Raw genomic sequence first — 12,804 nt, forward strand, 5'->3', positions numbered from 1 at the left:
TATGTTGACAATGTGGTCGATAATAAGATCCAGCCTTTGAAACAGATGCAGCCACATGTGGTGATGCGACCTAGGCCAAATCTATCTGCAGGTATTGTAATTTCCATTTGCTCAATTTTCACTGCTCGAATCCACCATATATATCACTTGCTTTTAGTTTTGATGACTACTTTATTACAGCTAAAAATGCAGGGACACAGATGTTTGTGACCACTCACCAACTCCAACTGTAACAAAAAAGAAACAAGCTGATGTGCGCAACAGTCCTCGGAAGTCAGCACGGCTTAACAATCCACAAGATGTCAACAGTCCTCTTAGGTCTACACGGCTAATGAACAACCCCAAAAAGTGAACACAGTTGAATAATCAAGAGGTTAACAATCATTCAAAATCAGCTGGTCAGGAGGTTCATGATGCAACTACCAAAATTGCAAGTGTGAAGAGGAAATTGGATTTAAAAAATACACAGAATGAAGATGAAAAAATGGGGGAAAATGAAATTGAAGTAAGGCTTCATTATGTTCAGTTTTTTTTCTAAAGTAGAGTATATTGTCATGCAATTCTAAAATTTGAATCATGTTTTATCTGCAGGACCTACCTCCACCAGCCCCCCTTATAGAGTATGAAAAAGCGCGAGCCATTAATATCATGAAAAATAATATGAGGTTGAAGTAGTTAAGCTTTCCTAAACTAGTGGAAGGTGTTAGATCTGAGATGAAAGGAAAAGGTTAAGGAAAAGACGTTATATAAGAGAAAGGCTCTGAATATGATCTTGGGGATCGTGAAGCAAAGGAAAGTAAAGAAGCTGAAAATGGAGAGAAAAAAAGATAGGTGTGTCATGTCTACTACTGGTTCATTTTAATTGGATATTAATTATGCCTGTAAATATAATTTTATTGCATTATTTTTTTTACACTATAGAGAAGTAAAAACGAGCGGAATAGGAATCCTCTTGGTGGTAGACCAACAACCCATTCACGGGTGAATGGTACAACTGCCACAGAGAAAGATGCATCAACTGAGGCACCACATGCTTCAGTTCTGGTGGAGCCTGCTACATAAATCTAGTTTCCACAAAATGAGGGGGTAGGAACAATGGCGGCTCATGTAGCTATGCGGAAGCGTCAAGAGAAACAAAATACTAAGAAAACTGTAGAAATTGGTAGTGGAAGTGGAATCGCAAATAAGCGAGTTGATGCAAATGATGCATTTCCTGATCTTGGAGAAGAATCCGAACAAGGTTAGCATCTTTCGTTTTGCAATTATCGTTCTTTCTAGTGTGTACTTGAATTATGTATGAAATGATTTGGTATTAATTGTCTATCTTTCATACGTATACTTGACAATTATAGTTGAAGTATCTAAAAAATGGGCCAACAATTATAAATAAAGTCCATACAAGGCCCTTTGACAAAAGAATTGTCCTCGATATGAATAAGGAATTTTAACCTATATCTGACAGTGACAAAGTTGTGTCTGAATTTGGTTAATTTCTTGGGACATTGAAGAAGTGTGTGCCACTTACCTATAAATCTTGGAAAGATGTTCCTGAAAATTTAAAGACCACTTTGCTGAATTATGTCAAGGTATTCTAAACTGCAATTTTTTCAATTTACTTGCTTATATTAAAATGTTGATCATAGTAGAAATTTGCAGGTGTAAAATGTTGGTCATAGTAGGAAAATTGTATTTAATTGATTTTTCTCAATTTCCTTGCTTCTGAACTGAAATTTAAATAATTAATTTATGATTTGTATATAAGCAACGATACATATTTCCTGATGAGTTGGAAGCCTGGGTGTTGAAGTCAAATAATGCTGATTGGAAGGGGTACAAGAGTCATACCAAGACGAAACATTTTACTGCATATGACACCGATGAGGAGAGGTTAGAAAATAGGCCTACTGAAATTCCCCTCGAGGAATCAAACTGTTGTTGCAGTATTGGGGATATCAAGAAATTTAGGTATACCTTTATATAGCCCAATATCGTCTCTTCTGTATATTTAGTTACACTGAAATATTTTCATCATTTTTTCTCTAGACTATGGCCCAGAAAAATGCTAAGAATCGGCATACATATGTGGACACACACACACTGCCGGTACTAAATTATTTTCATAACTTCGACATAAGATGGTATGTTCTTGACAGTTCTCAAAGGAAAATTTGAATTATTTTTACTTGCCTTATTTACTGTTCTGACAAGAGATATTTGATTTAATGGCATATATTGGATCACTATTTAATGAAAAAGACAGTGTTGAAATTTTAGTCTACAATTTTCATTTCTAAATTTCTTTATCTAAAGAAATTTAGATAAAGGGTTTTTAGATAAATGTCTTTTTTATTTCATTTCTTTCTTTAAAAAGTCAATATTGGTTTGAGTAATTTTAATGGATTTAAATTTGCATCTAGGTCAAGGATTCAGACGCAGCAGTTTTTGTTAAGACTCGAAAAAGAAAAGCCGGTCGCAAGTATAAAACTGATGGCAGAGTAACTAACTTCATAATTGTAAGTATTCTTAATTTTGTTCATCACCTGCTAGTCTTAAATATGGATTACAAATATTTGGATTGACTTGTTTCTAGCTTTATTTGGTAGGAAAAAATTGAAAATGTCTTGGGAAGTGATATATCAGGACCAACTGATGGTGTGAATGAGCTTTTGTTGGATGTAAAAGGACATGGTCCTTCTTGGCTTGTAGGGAGATCTGTCAAGCCTGTCAAAGGTTCTAGCCCGATAAAGTCACAAATCAATGACTTGACTAGAAAAGATTCGGGAAGAAGTTACTGCAGAAATGGAAGAAAAGATGAAGCAGGAAAAAGAAGAAGTTGATGCAAAGATGAACAAGATGCAGGAGAACTTCAACTGGCGCTGAGAAAACTAGGTGAAGCAAACCCTATCCTCAATGTCAATATGGCAGGGCTATGCGCCACAATTTCAAGTGACCATGATGATGGAACTCCTGTTACCATGGTCACTCCTATTACTGGAGGTGGTTCTACCTAGTCAGAAGCGTTCTAATAGCATTCTCGTTCTACTTTGTTTTCTCAGTACTACTATGTTTAGATTTTGAATTGTAACTCTAACTTGTTTAAACTTCCGCTTTTATTTTATGGTTGGTAGACAATTAGTGGTATAAGGATGGTAGTATGGTGATGGTGAAGGTTGTGGTAGTAAGGGGAAACTGTTGGTAGTATGGTGAAGGTAGTGGCAGTATGGTGATGGTTAGTGGACTGATGTTTATGGTTTGTGGCTTGTGGATTGTGTTGGTTTAAGATAATAGTCTTATTTATGGGCATGTTAATTTACAAATAGTTCCTAGCATTTTTTTATAAAAGCTTGCTAATAATCTCTAAAAACATTGCTAAAAACACTAAAAAGCGTTGCAAAAAACACTAAAAAGCGTTGCAAAAAACACTAAAATGCATTGCAAAAAATACCAAAAAGCGTTGCAAAAAGGTTGCATCGATACCCCATATGTGGGCCCCATTGTGGGGCCCAAAAATATTATACTGATAGCCCAAACCCTACTATAACACTTTTGAAGACCTATTGCAACCCCATTGGTGTTGCAATAGCACGTTTCTGTAACGGATAAACAATGGTTGCAATAGGTAGTCACCGAGGTTGCAAAAAACTCTATGGTAAAGCCTTAAATTGCAACCCCGAAAAAGAGTCGCCATAACCTCTTTTTGGGCTTTAGCAACGCTTTTTAGGCCTTTAGTTACGGTTTCTTGGGGTTGCGGAATCGAATCTATGGCGTCGTCTAAAGAAAAATTCAAAAGGAAATTTGTTGGTAGGTATGATAGCCCATGATGAAAGAAAATAAAATACACTATTTATCTACGTTTTAACAAAATTTTATAATTAATCTGGACTAATATAATAAATAAATAACTAAATATAGTTAATTGAATTAGCTACATCGGTTTAAAAATGATAATAAAAACAATTGATGCGGTTAAAAAAATTTATCGTTGAACCGAACTAAAATAAAATTAAAATTAAAAGATAATTCGTTGGTTGAAATAATGACATCGGGCTACAAAAAATATTATAACTCAATATTTTCAACGATCTAAGTAATTCTAAACTAAAAATATTCTAACTGAAACACATGACCTATTTAAATGAGCCGGTATATATTTTTTAGAATGTATTTATTAGATTAGTTTATGAGCTTACACTACAAGAAATTTGCAATTATACAACGTTGAATTGATTTTGCATAAAAAATAGTTGTGTGAAGTCCGGAAAAAACAACGGATATCCATCTTTTTTAAACTATTCTACAAGTTATATCCTCTCATCGAGTCAGACAACAGTTTTTTAAATACAGTGTTGTTGTAGATCTTTAACACAACGATTGCAAACCGTTGTTACTATGTTAACGTATAGGGATATAAGACAACGGTTTTGACAGTACATTGTGTAATTGAGACAAAGGTTTTTCAGAACGGTTGTCCTTTAAACCATCAAATAACAGAATGAAACAGTTGTCCGAGGAATTCCAATGGTTACCACATATTGAGGTGGCAGCATGTGATATGTGGTAAATCATTCACAAGGATTGCTGAGGTGGCGAAATGAGAGCCTTTTATTGATATGAGATTTGATATCAGTCATTAGATCAAAAAATAGCTGAATTCCTATACAACGATTTTATGTTAAAACAAAAGTATTGTCTTAAAAACCTTCATACAACGGAATAAAACAATTGTGTGAAATAGTTATTTTATAATTTCAACGGGCACCACCTGATGAGGTGGCACCCCATGATAGGTTGTAATCATTTTACACGGATTGCTGAAATGTTTGAATGACAGCCCCTGATTGAATAGAGATTAGATATTAGCCGTTAGATTGAAAAAAGCTGATATGCTTACACAACGATTTTATTATTAAAAAAGCGTTGTCTTAGTTTAGCTTTACATAATGGTGTTTCAAGGAAACCATTGTAAAAGTATTACTGTATAAATGAGATTCCCGGTTTATAAGATTAAATTTCTAAAATGATTTTTTCGAAGATCCAACCGTACGAACGTTAATATATGTCAATTTTAGTCATATAAAAAAATTATTAAAAAATTTGAAATCCATCTTGCATGTCAGGATTAGAAAAATCCAGTAAAAGTACCACTCCCGACAGCGAGACTCGTTCCCGATTTACAAGATTAATTTTTAAATGATTTTTTCGATGATCCAAAGGTACGGATGTTAAGATATATCAATTTTAGTCATATGAAAAAATTATTAAAAATTTTGAAATCCATCTTGCATGTCAGGATTAGAAAAATCCAGTAAAAGTACCACTCCCGACAGCGAGACTCGTTCCCCATTTACAAGATTAATTTTTAAAATGATTTTTTCGATGATCCAAAGGTACGAATGTTAAGATATATCAATTTTAGTCATATGAAAAAATTATTAAAAAATTTGAAATTCATCTTACATGTCAAGATTAGAAATATCCAGTAAAAGTACCCCTCCAGACAACGAGACTCGTTCCGATTTACAAGATTATTTTTTAATATGATTTTTTTGACGATCCAACTGTACAGATGTTAAGATATATCAATTTTAGTCATATGAAAAAATTATTAACAAATTTGAAATTCATCTTGCACGTTAGGATTAGAAAAATCCAGTAAAAGTACCACTCCCGACAACGAGATTCGTTCCTCCTTTACAAGATTAATTTTTAAAATGATTTTTTCGACGATCCAACCGTACGGATGTTAAGATATATTAATTCTATTCATAAGAAAAAAATATTAAAAAATCTAAAATTCATCTTGTATATCAGGATTTTAAAAATCCAGCAAAAGTACCCCTCCCAAGACTTGTTCACAGTGCCTCAACTTTGATAGGTAACTTGTTCTTGGGCATCCGGACTAGTGTTGGTTGGACACTGTCATCTTTCTCCAGAGCTGTCCACCTGCAGGCAAGGAAACAATTTTATAATAGAACTAAAATTCACTCCTTGTAAGCTTCTTTACATGTATAATTTTAGGAGCCTAAAACCTTTTAACAAAAGAGTTGTTTCAATAATAATTTGATGCTTGACAAAATCTATAATTCCATTTTCATGCTGACCAGTTTAAATTGTATTGCTATGAGGTCTCATCTTCTAGTTAATTGATACATTGTCATTTATTCCTTCAGTAGTCTTACTTGTATCTGCAAACAAGATGGTGAACAAATATACAAAGCTCCAGCTTTGCAAGGTTGATTCCTGGGCACATCCGAGGTCCGCTTCCAAATCCAAGGTAGCCAAAAGGCTTTATGGGTGCCTGCAATTGGTTATAAACATTGAAACTAATAAACGTACAGAAGTTATACGACTAAAGTCAAGTAATCTGAAAGTCCTGAGCAGCTTTTCTTGAATACCAAGGTAAAATTGTTGCCATACGAAGAGTTTCACTAATAACCTGATATTTGGAAGAATTAACAATATTAATGTAGCTAAATATTACAGAAATCTTAACACCAAAACTAAATATTACAGTTTTGGTTCTTACTTTTGTTGTGTAAGGCATGTTTGTGACTTCTGACCATGTGAGGCTTTATCCTGTTTTTCTGTTATCCAGAATTTCCGTGTGTTCTTTCTGAAAAATCAATATAAAATTTGTCATTTCGAGTAGTAATAATCTGATATTTTTGGTTATGCATAGAACACTGATTACCCTGAGACGTTCCAAAACATCTGGATTTTCTGCAATAAATTTAATGAGCCATGTCAGTGCTGCAGTGGTGGTATCATGTCCAGCGACGAGCAATGTTAGGATGTTGTCCTTTAACTGTTTATCCGTCACTTTATCATCTTGATCTTCTCCCCAATCATTTTTAGTATGTTTCTGTATCAGTGACTCCAGGAAGTCCTGGTGTTCACTTTTTCCTGATCTTCTTTTGGAAATAATTGAATCAAACATGGCATACATCCTATCGCGTGCCTGAAAAAGAAAAGATATATCAATACATACCTTTATGATTTGTTTATTTTTAATTTAGTCAGACACAAAGTTTTGTTCTGTTCATCTTTAAGCATACCTTAATACCTCGATCATAAGCAGTTCCAGGAAGCTTGAGTGGCAAGGATGCAAATGAGGAAGAAATTGATTTAAAATTAGTTCGGAATTTGTCTTGCTCTGTACCAGTAGGTTCCAAGCTCATAATCATGTTTCCTATCACCTTTAATGTGAACTGCAGAACAGGAAAATTACGATTTATCTCAAAAGGTTACTTATGACGTAGAACTTGTTAATATAACAAAAACATGATGAACGAGCTTAACTACAGAAGCCTCTTCAAGAACCAAAACCTCCCGGTCTAGTCACTGGTCTACTGTTTCAGCAGCCAAAGTATTTATAAATTGAATGTATTTTTTGAGGCTATCAAATGAGAGAGGCTCAGCAATCAATCTGCGGAGCCGCTTATGTTCTTCACCAGACTGTTGGAGCAAGCTTGTCGAACCAAGTACCTGTTTTCCAGTGTAAAAGAGGTTTAAGGTAACCAAACCATCTTTCCCTGTCAACAAAATCTTGCCTGCGTCTCTCCCGGTCATGAAAATTGTATATTTACCTAGTACATAGCTCTTGAACACCTTGCCATACCTAACACAAAAGGTTAGATAAAAGATTATTAGTGTTGGCCTATATACTGCCATGTATCTTGATAAATGTTGAAGTACCTTTTTTTTGTCTATTTTTGATGAAACTGTAAATCCCCTGAGGACTCAAAACCTCTGACAGAAATGATGAACTTTCACCAACAACAGGCCAACCCAGGTTACCAGGAATTCCTTCCAACTCCTTTGGAGCAGCCCATGCAAATTTCCATAATGCAACTAAAAACACAAGGAACAACACGAGAGCGATGACCATGCTTATTGTTCTCTATTTGGAATTACAAGTGCCAACAACTAGACCTTTGAACCTTCCATCATGAGCGCCCAATGTGCCTCCTGCATCCTTCCATTAGCATTTCTAGTACCTCTATACTCTTCCAGAACTGCTCCTCTTTCTTTCTCCAAATCATCTGATGATACCCGAATCTGTACTAGGCATAAGGTTGAACCTATAAAGATATATGATAAAATCTCAAATTATATAAAAAACCAAAATGTCACTATTACCTCTGAACTGAATTCAGCCAGTATAGATATAGCCTGAGGTAAAACTTCAGGCTTGTCAACCAGAACAAACAATTCATAAACAGTTTCATCAGAAGATGTCACTGCATTTTGACAAGCCCCAAATTCTGCACCAACACTTTCAAGAAACTTTATAATATCATGATTCGTGTACTTGTTAGTTGCACTGAAAGCAAGATGCTTAACAATGTGCGCAACTCCGCGCTCTTCCTCCTCTTCCAACACTGAGCTGCCATATAAACTTGTCCAATTATAAAAACAAACTAAAATATCCAAAATGAAGATGAACATATTTTTATCCAAAATGAATGGCTGATTATCTTCTGCTACAAAGTGTAGACTTTATATCCAATAAGATTGTGTGGCTGAGTATTCTTTGGCGACTAGGTACAACTTTTGTTCTGTGGCGATCAAGGTACTAGTGCTATCCTTGTACAAACAAAACAAAGAAAAAACAAACTAAAATAAACTACCTAAACCACCTGTGGAGACTTACTACAAGTACATGTATATGTTCTTAGTAATTAAAAAACAAGTCACCTTCTATGGCGACCAGGGAATCCCACCCTTGGTTAAAGTTTTATTCTTTTGATTTTTCTTTTCTTTTTTTTTTCCTTTTTTTGTTTTTTTTCCTTTTTTTTCTTTTTCTTTTTGTTTTCTTTTTCTTTTTCCTTTTTAAGTTTAAATTAAACTAAATTAATTTATAAAATTAACATAAATATAACTTATATAAATAAACTAATTTAGATTTATAAAACAAACTTATTTAAAGTTTATAAGATAAATCATTTTAAGTTTATTAAATAAATTATATTAAAGTCCATTAAATAATTTATTTAATTTAACAATTAAACTTTGAGCTTCGCCAGTCCCCTGAGCTGTTTAGCTGTATACCCTGCGCACCTCTTCTCGTACTTAATAGATAAATGTTCAATCCAAGTACGTTCCTCAACTTAACAATTCTTCTATAAATAATACCCAGATTCCTTTCACGAGCTGTTGACGCCTACTGCAACTGGTCTGGTTCATAGACGACTAACCCCGATTCAGGTCTTCATATTATAACCTTGATTACATTGTTAAGCTTGCCTCAACTTTATTGCTTCAGACACTGACTGTCAATAAACAACTGTACTTTCACTGGAATCCTTTCTGGTACTTTAGACAACATCTTCGTTAACTTCTGTCTATACCCTGTCTTCAATTCTTCAGATTTCTATGCTTCGAACAGTATCTATCTTAATCAATGCCAACACACTGAAATCTTCCGGTAGCACTTGTATACTGAATCTTCAACATTTCTGAAACCCTAAAAGCCTTTAACCTTTGTTCTTCACTAAGGCATGATCATATTAATGAACTTCTTTCAGTGACTTGTAGACAGACTTCAGGCCTTCTTCTAATCTTCTGATTCTTTGTATTTGCCTTGTCTTCATTCTTCCTGATTTCTTGTGTAGACGTAGTATTATTGACCTGTCCTATTCTAGTATTGTTATTGTGTTGAGTTATCACGTAACTGTTCATACAGCTATGCAGTCTCACCAACAACCCTGCAATCAGTTTTTAAATCAATTACTGTTTTTAAGGACCCAGACTTGCTTGGATCCTTTGCCCTTTTTAAGTTTGTTAACATATGCAGCAAAAGACTTCATATTAGAGTTTGTGTTAACATTCTTACTATCAGTATTTACACATGCAGAAACAGTTTTTGCTTTATTTAAAGATGGTTTCAGTTCATAATAATCATAATATAAACTGTGATACTCTTTACATATATGAACAGAGTGCCACACACTACCACAATAAAAACAAGGATTTTGTGGTTTGTATTTAACTGTTCTATTCCTAAACTCTAATTTGGGAGGAACAACCATTTTCTATTTGCATATCCAAATCCTGATCCCCAACTACCATTTTCTAAAATTTCCTGAGTTATTTTTCCCGAGTTAGCCCAAAGCTTAATAACCTCTCTTTCTTTAGCTAACTCCTTTTCTAGATAAGCATGTTTTTTAACAGCCTTTCTTTAACATAAACAACATTATCTCCTTCTTTTACAATTTCTAACATGGAAAGTAACTCAATTTCTAGGTGATCATTCTTTTTCTTTAACTAAGAGTTTTCACTCTTGATTCTATTATTCTCTAAAGTTTGATCTCTATAACTAACATGCAAAGATTTAAGAAACAATCTTAATTCACATATATCATTTGTATAAAAAATAAGTGTGGTTTGATGTACCTTTAATGTAGCTGTATCAGCCTCAGTTTAAGCATTTTACATGAGGGCATAGTTAACACCATCATCTAAATCTGATGAATCATTTCAGTTTTTCTTCTTTGTGATCAAGGCTTGTTTCTTTTCAGCCTTTAGTTTTCTGCAGTCAGCTGTAAAGTGTCCAATTGCATCACAGTTATAGACTTGTCAAATATTCCAGTCTTTAATTCCTTTCAATTAGTATTTCTTTTGTCATTCCTGTTATCAGAGTTTGAGGAACTAGAACCCTTTCTGGAAAACCTTTTCCCTAATAGAGCAGCCATTTGTTCAATGTCTTCATTATTATCATGATCACTCTCAGTATCTGATTCACTATCAGTGTTTGAATCATCATCAGAGTTTGATGATTCAGTATGAGACTTTGCAATCATAACTTTTCCTTTGGAGTGACCTTTTCTCTTAGATTTCTCCTTTGGCTTCTCTTAACTTCAAGTGCAATTGGTCTAGGATTTGATCCTTTTCTCTTACTCCTTTGCTCCATCTCTAGTTCATAATTCTTCAACATGTCATAAATCTCATCTAGAGATATTTTCTCAAGTTCATAATTACCCCTTATTGATGTTACCTTAAAGTCTCATTTTCAGGGAGTGCAAGTAGAAACTTCAAGTTTGAGTCCTCTAAGTCATATTCCTTGTTGACAAGATATAAGTCATTCAACAAATTTGAAATCTATCATAGATCTCATTTAAGGACTCATTGTCTCTTGAGTTAAAGTGGTCATATTTTTTAGTAATACCGTCTTCCTGTTTTTCTTGATAGCAGTAGTACCTTACCACTTTAATTCTAAAGCATCCCAAATTTCCTTTGTTGTTTTACATCCAGTAACCCTATTAGACATAACACTATCAAGATTGCTATGCAAGATATGTCTTACTTTTACATCTTTCATGATTGATGATAGATCCTCTGCAATATAGCCCTTCTTTGGTTTATCAAACATCTTTTCTTCTTCATTAGCCTATGAGGACAATCATAAATCCTTATTAAATATTCGGGATCTGTAGCTTCCAAACACATGGTCATCTTAACCTTCCAGATTGGATATTTATGTATCTTAAGTATTGGAACCTTGATAGCCTCATACCTACTCATATTATGGATGATAGTATTTGTGGATGGTGGATGTGGGGGGTTCTGTTGTTCTTCTTCTTTGTCTGCCATCAGTAATTGGTCTGTGGATCTGAAACTGTTTGTATATCAATAGACAACTCTGATACCAATTGTTAGGTCCGTAATACAACTGTAGGGGGTGAATATAGTTTATACAAATAATTTGATAAAGTTTAAAAGAATTAACAGTTTTTATATTAATCAGATAAAAACTGTTCCAAAAGTATTCTCTCAAATGATGAACAATTATTCTTGAGAGCTGCTAGGTTATTTGAAAGATATAACAATTTGTAACACATATACTGTAAAACAAATATGTGCTTATATAGTGCACATGTACACAATCAATAAGGAATCTTATTCTATTACAATAAGGAATCCTTATACATATCCATATAGGATTGCTTGTATAAGTAAAGTCCTTTACCGCCTTGAATTCTGCAATCCCTTTCCTTCTTTGATATCTATTGATATGACTAAATACTAATCGTCAAATGTTGATAATCAAATACTGATAGACAGATATTGACGACGTCACCTTTATTAAATCCTGATATCGAATACTGATAATAAACTCTGATAGTTTATATACTAATATCATCAATTTCCTGTAATAACTTAATTATCCTTAATTAATTAGTATATAAACCAATTAGCTTTTCTAAGTAATACATGTTATCTTTCTCTTTACTCAACTAAAACACATATTTTTCCAAAAATATATCTGGCAATTCTATTTAATAAAATGTTAATATTACTAATTACTAACCAATTACTTTTTTCTACCAAAATATATTACCATTTTTATTGCAAACAAAAAGAAACTGGGTCCTTTTTTTGAAAATAACACAATCAATTGTTATTAATATAAATAAATAAAAATAATATTAATATAATTAATTATAACTAACCAATTACCTTTTTTAGCTCAAACATACACATACCCTCGTTGATAAAACACTCTTATTAAATTATTATTAAAAAAATTATATGAATACAAATAGAATTAAATATGTATAACACCATTGGGTTAAAACAAAACAATGTGTACTATTTACGTGGACGCCATAGATTGGATTCCGTAACCGTTCACACTAGGGACAAAAGTGTAATAATAGCCTTCTAAACCCATGTCTATCACAACCCCTATTTTTTCATGTTGCGGTATAGTCAAAATATGTTACCAAAATGACATAGATTATTAAAGATGATTTTTTAATTTAACTAATTAATAATTAACATAGAAATGATATAATAATTGAA

At 33.3% G+C, this 12,804-nt stretch overlaps 1 pseudogene; it reads right to left on the reverse strand.

Annotated features, from left to right (window-relative positions):
• Positions 1-5,852: 5,852 nt before the first annotated feature.
• LOC141705924 (abscisic acid 8'-hydroxylase 3-like) lies at positions 5,853-8,302 on the reverse strand (annotated as a pseudogene).
• Positions 8,303-12,804: the final 4,502 nt, after the last annotated feature.

This window comes from Apium graveolens, chromosome 2, assembly GCF_009905375.1.
Source record: "Apium graveolens cultivar Ventura chromosome 2, ASM990537v1, whole genome shotgun sequence".
NCBI lineage: Eukaryota > Viridiplantae > Streptophyta > Magnoliopsida > Apiales > Apiaceae > Apium > Apium graveolens.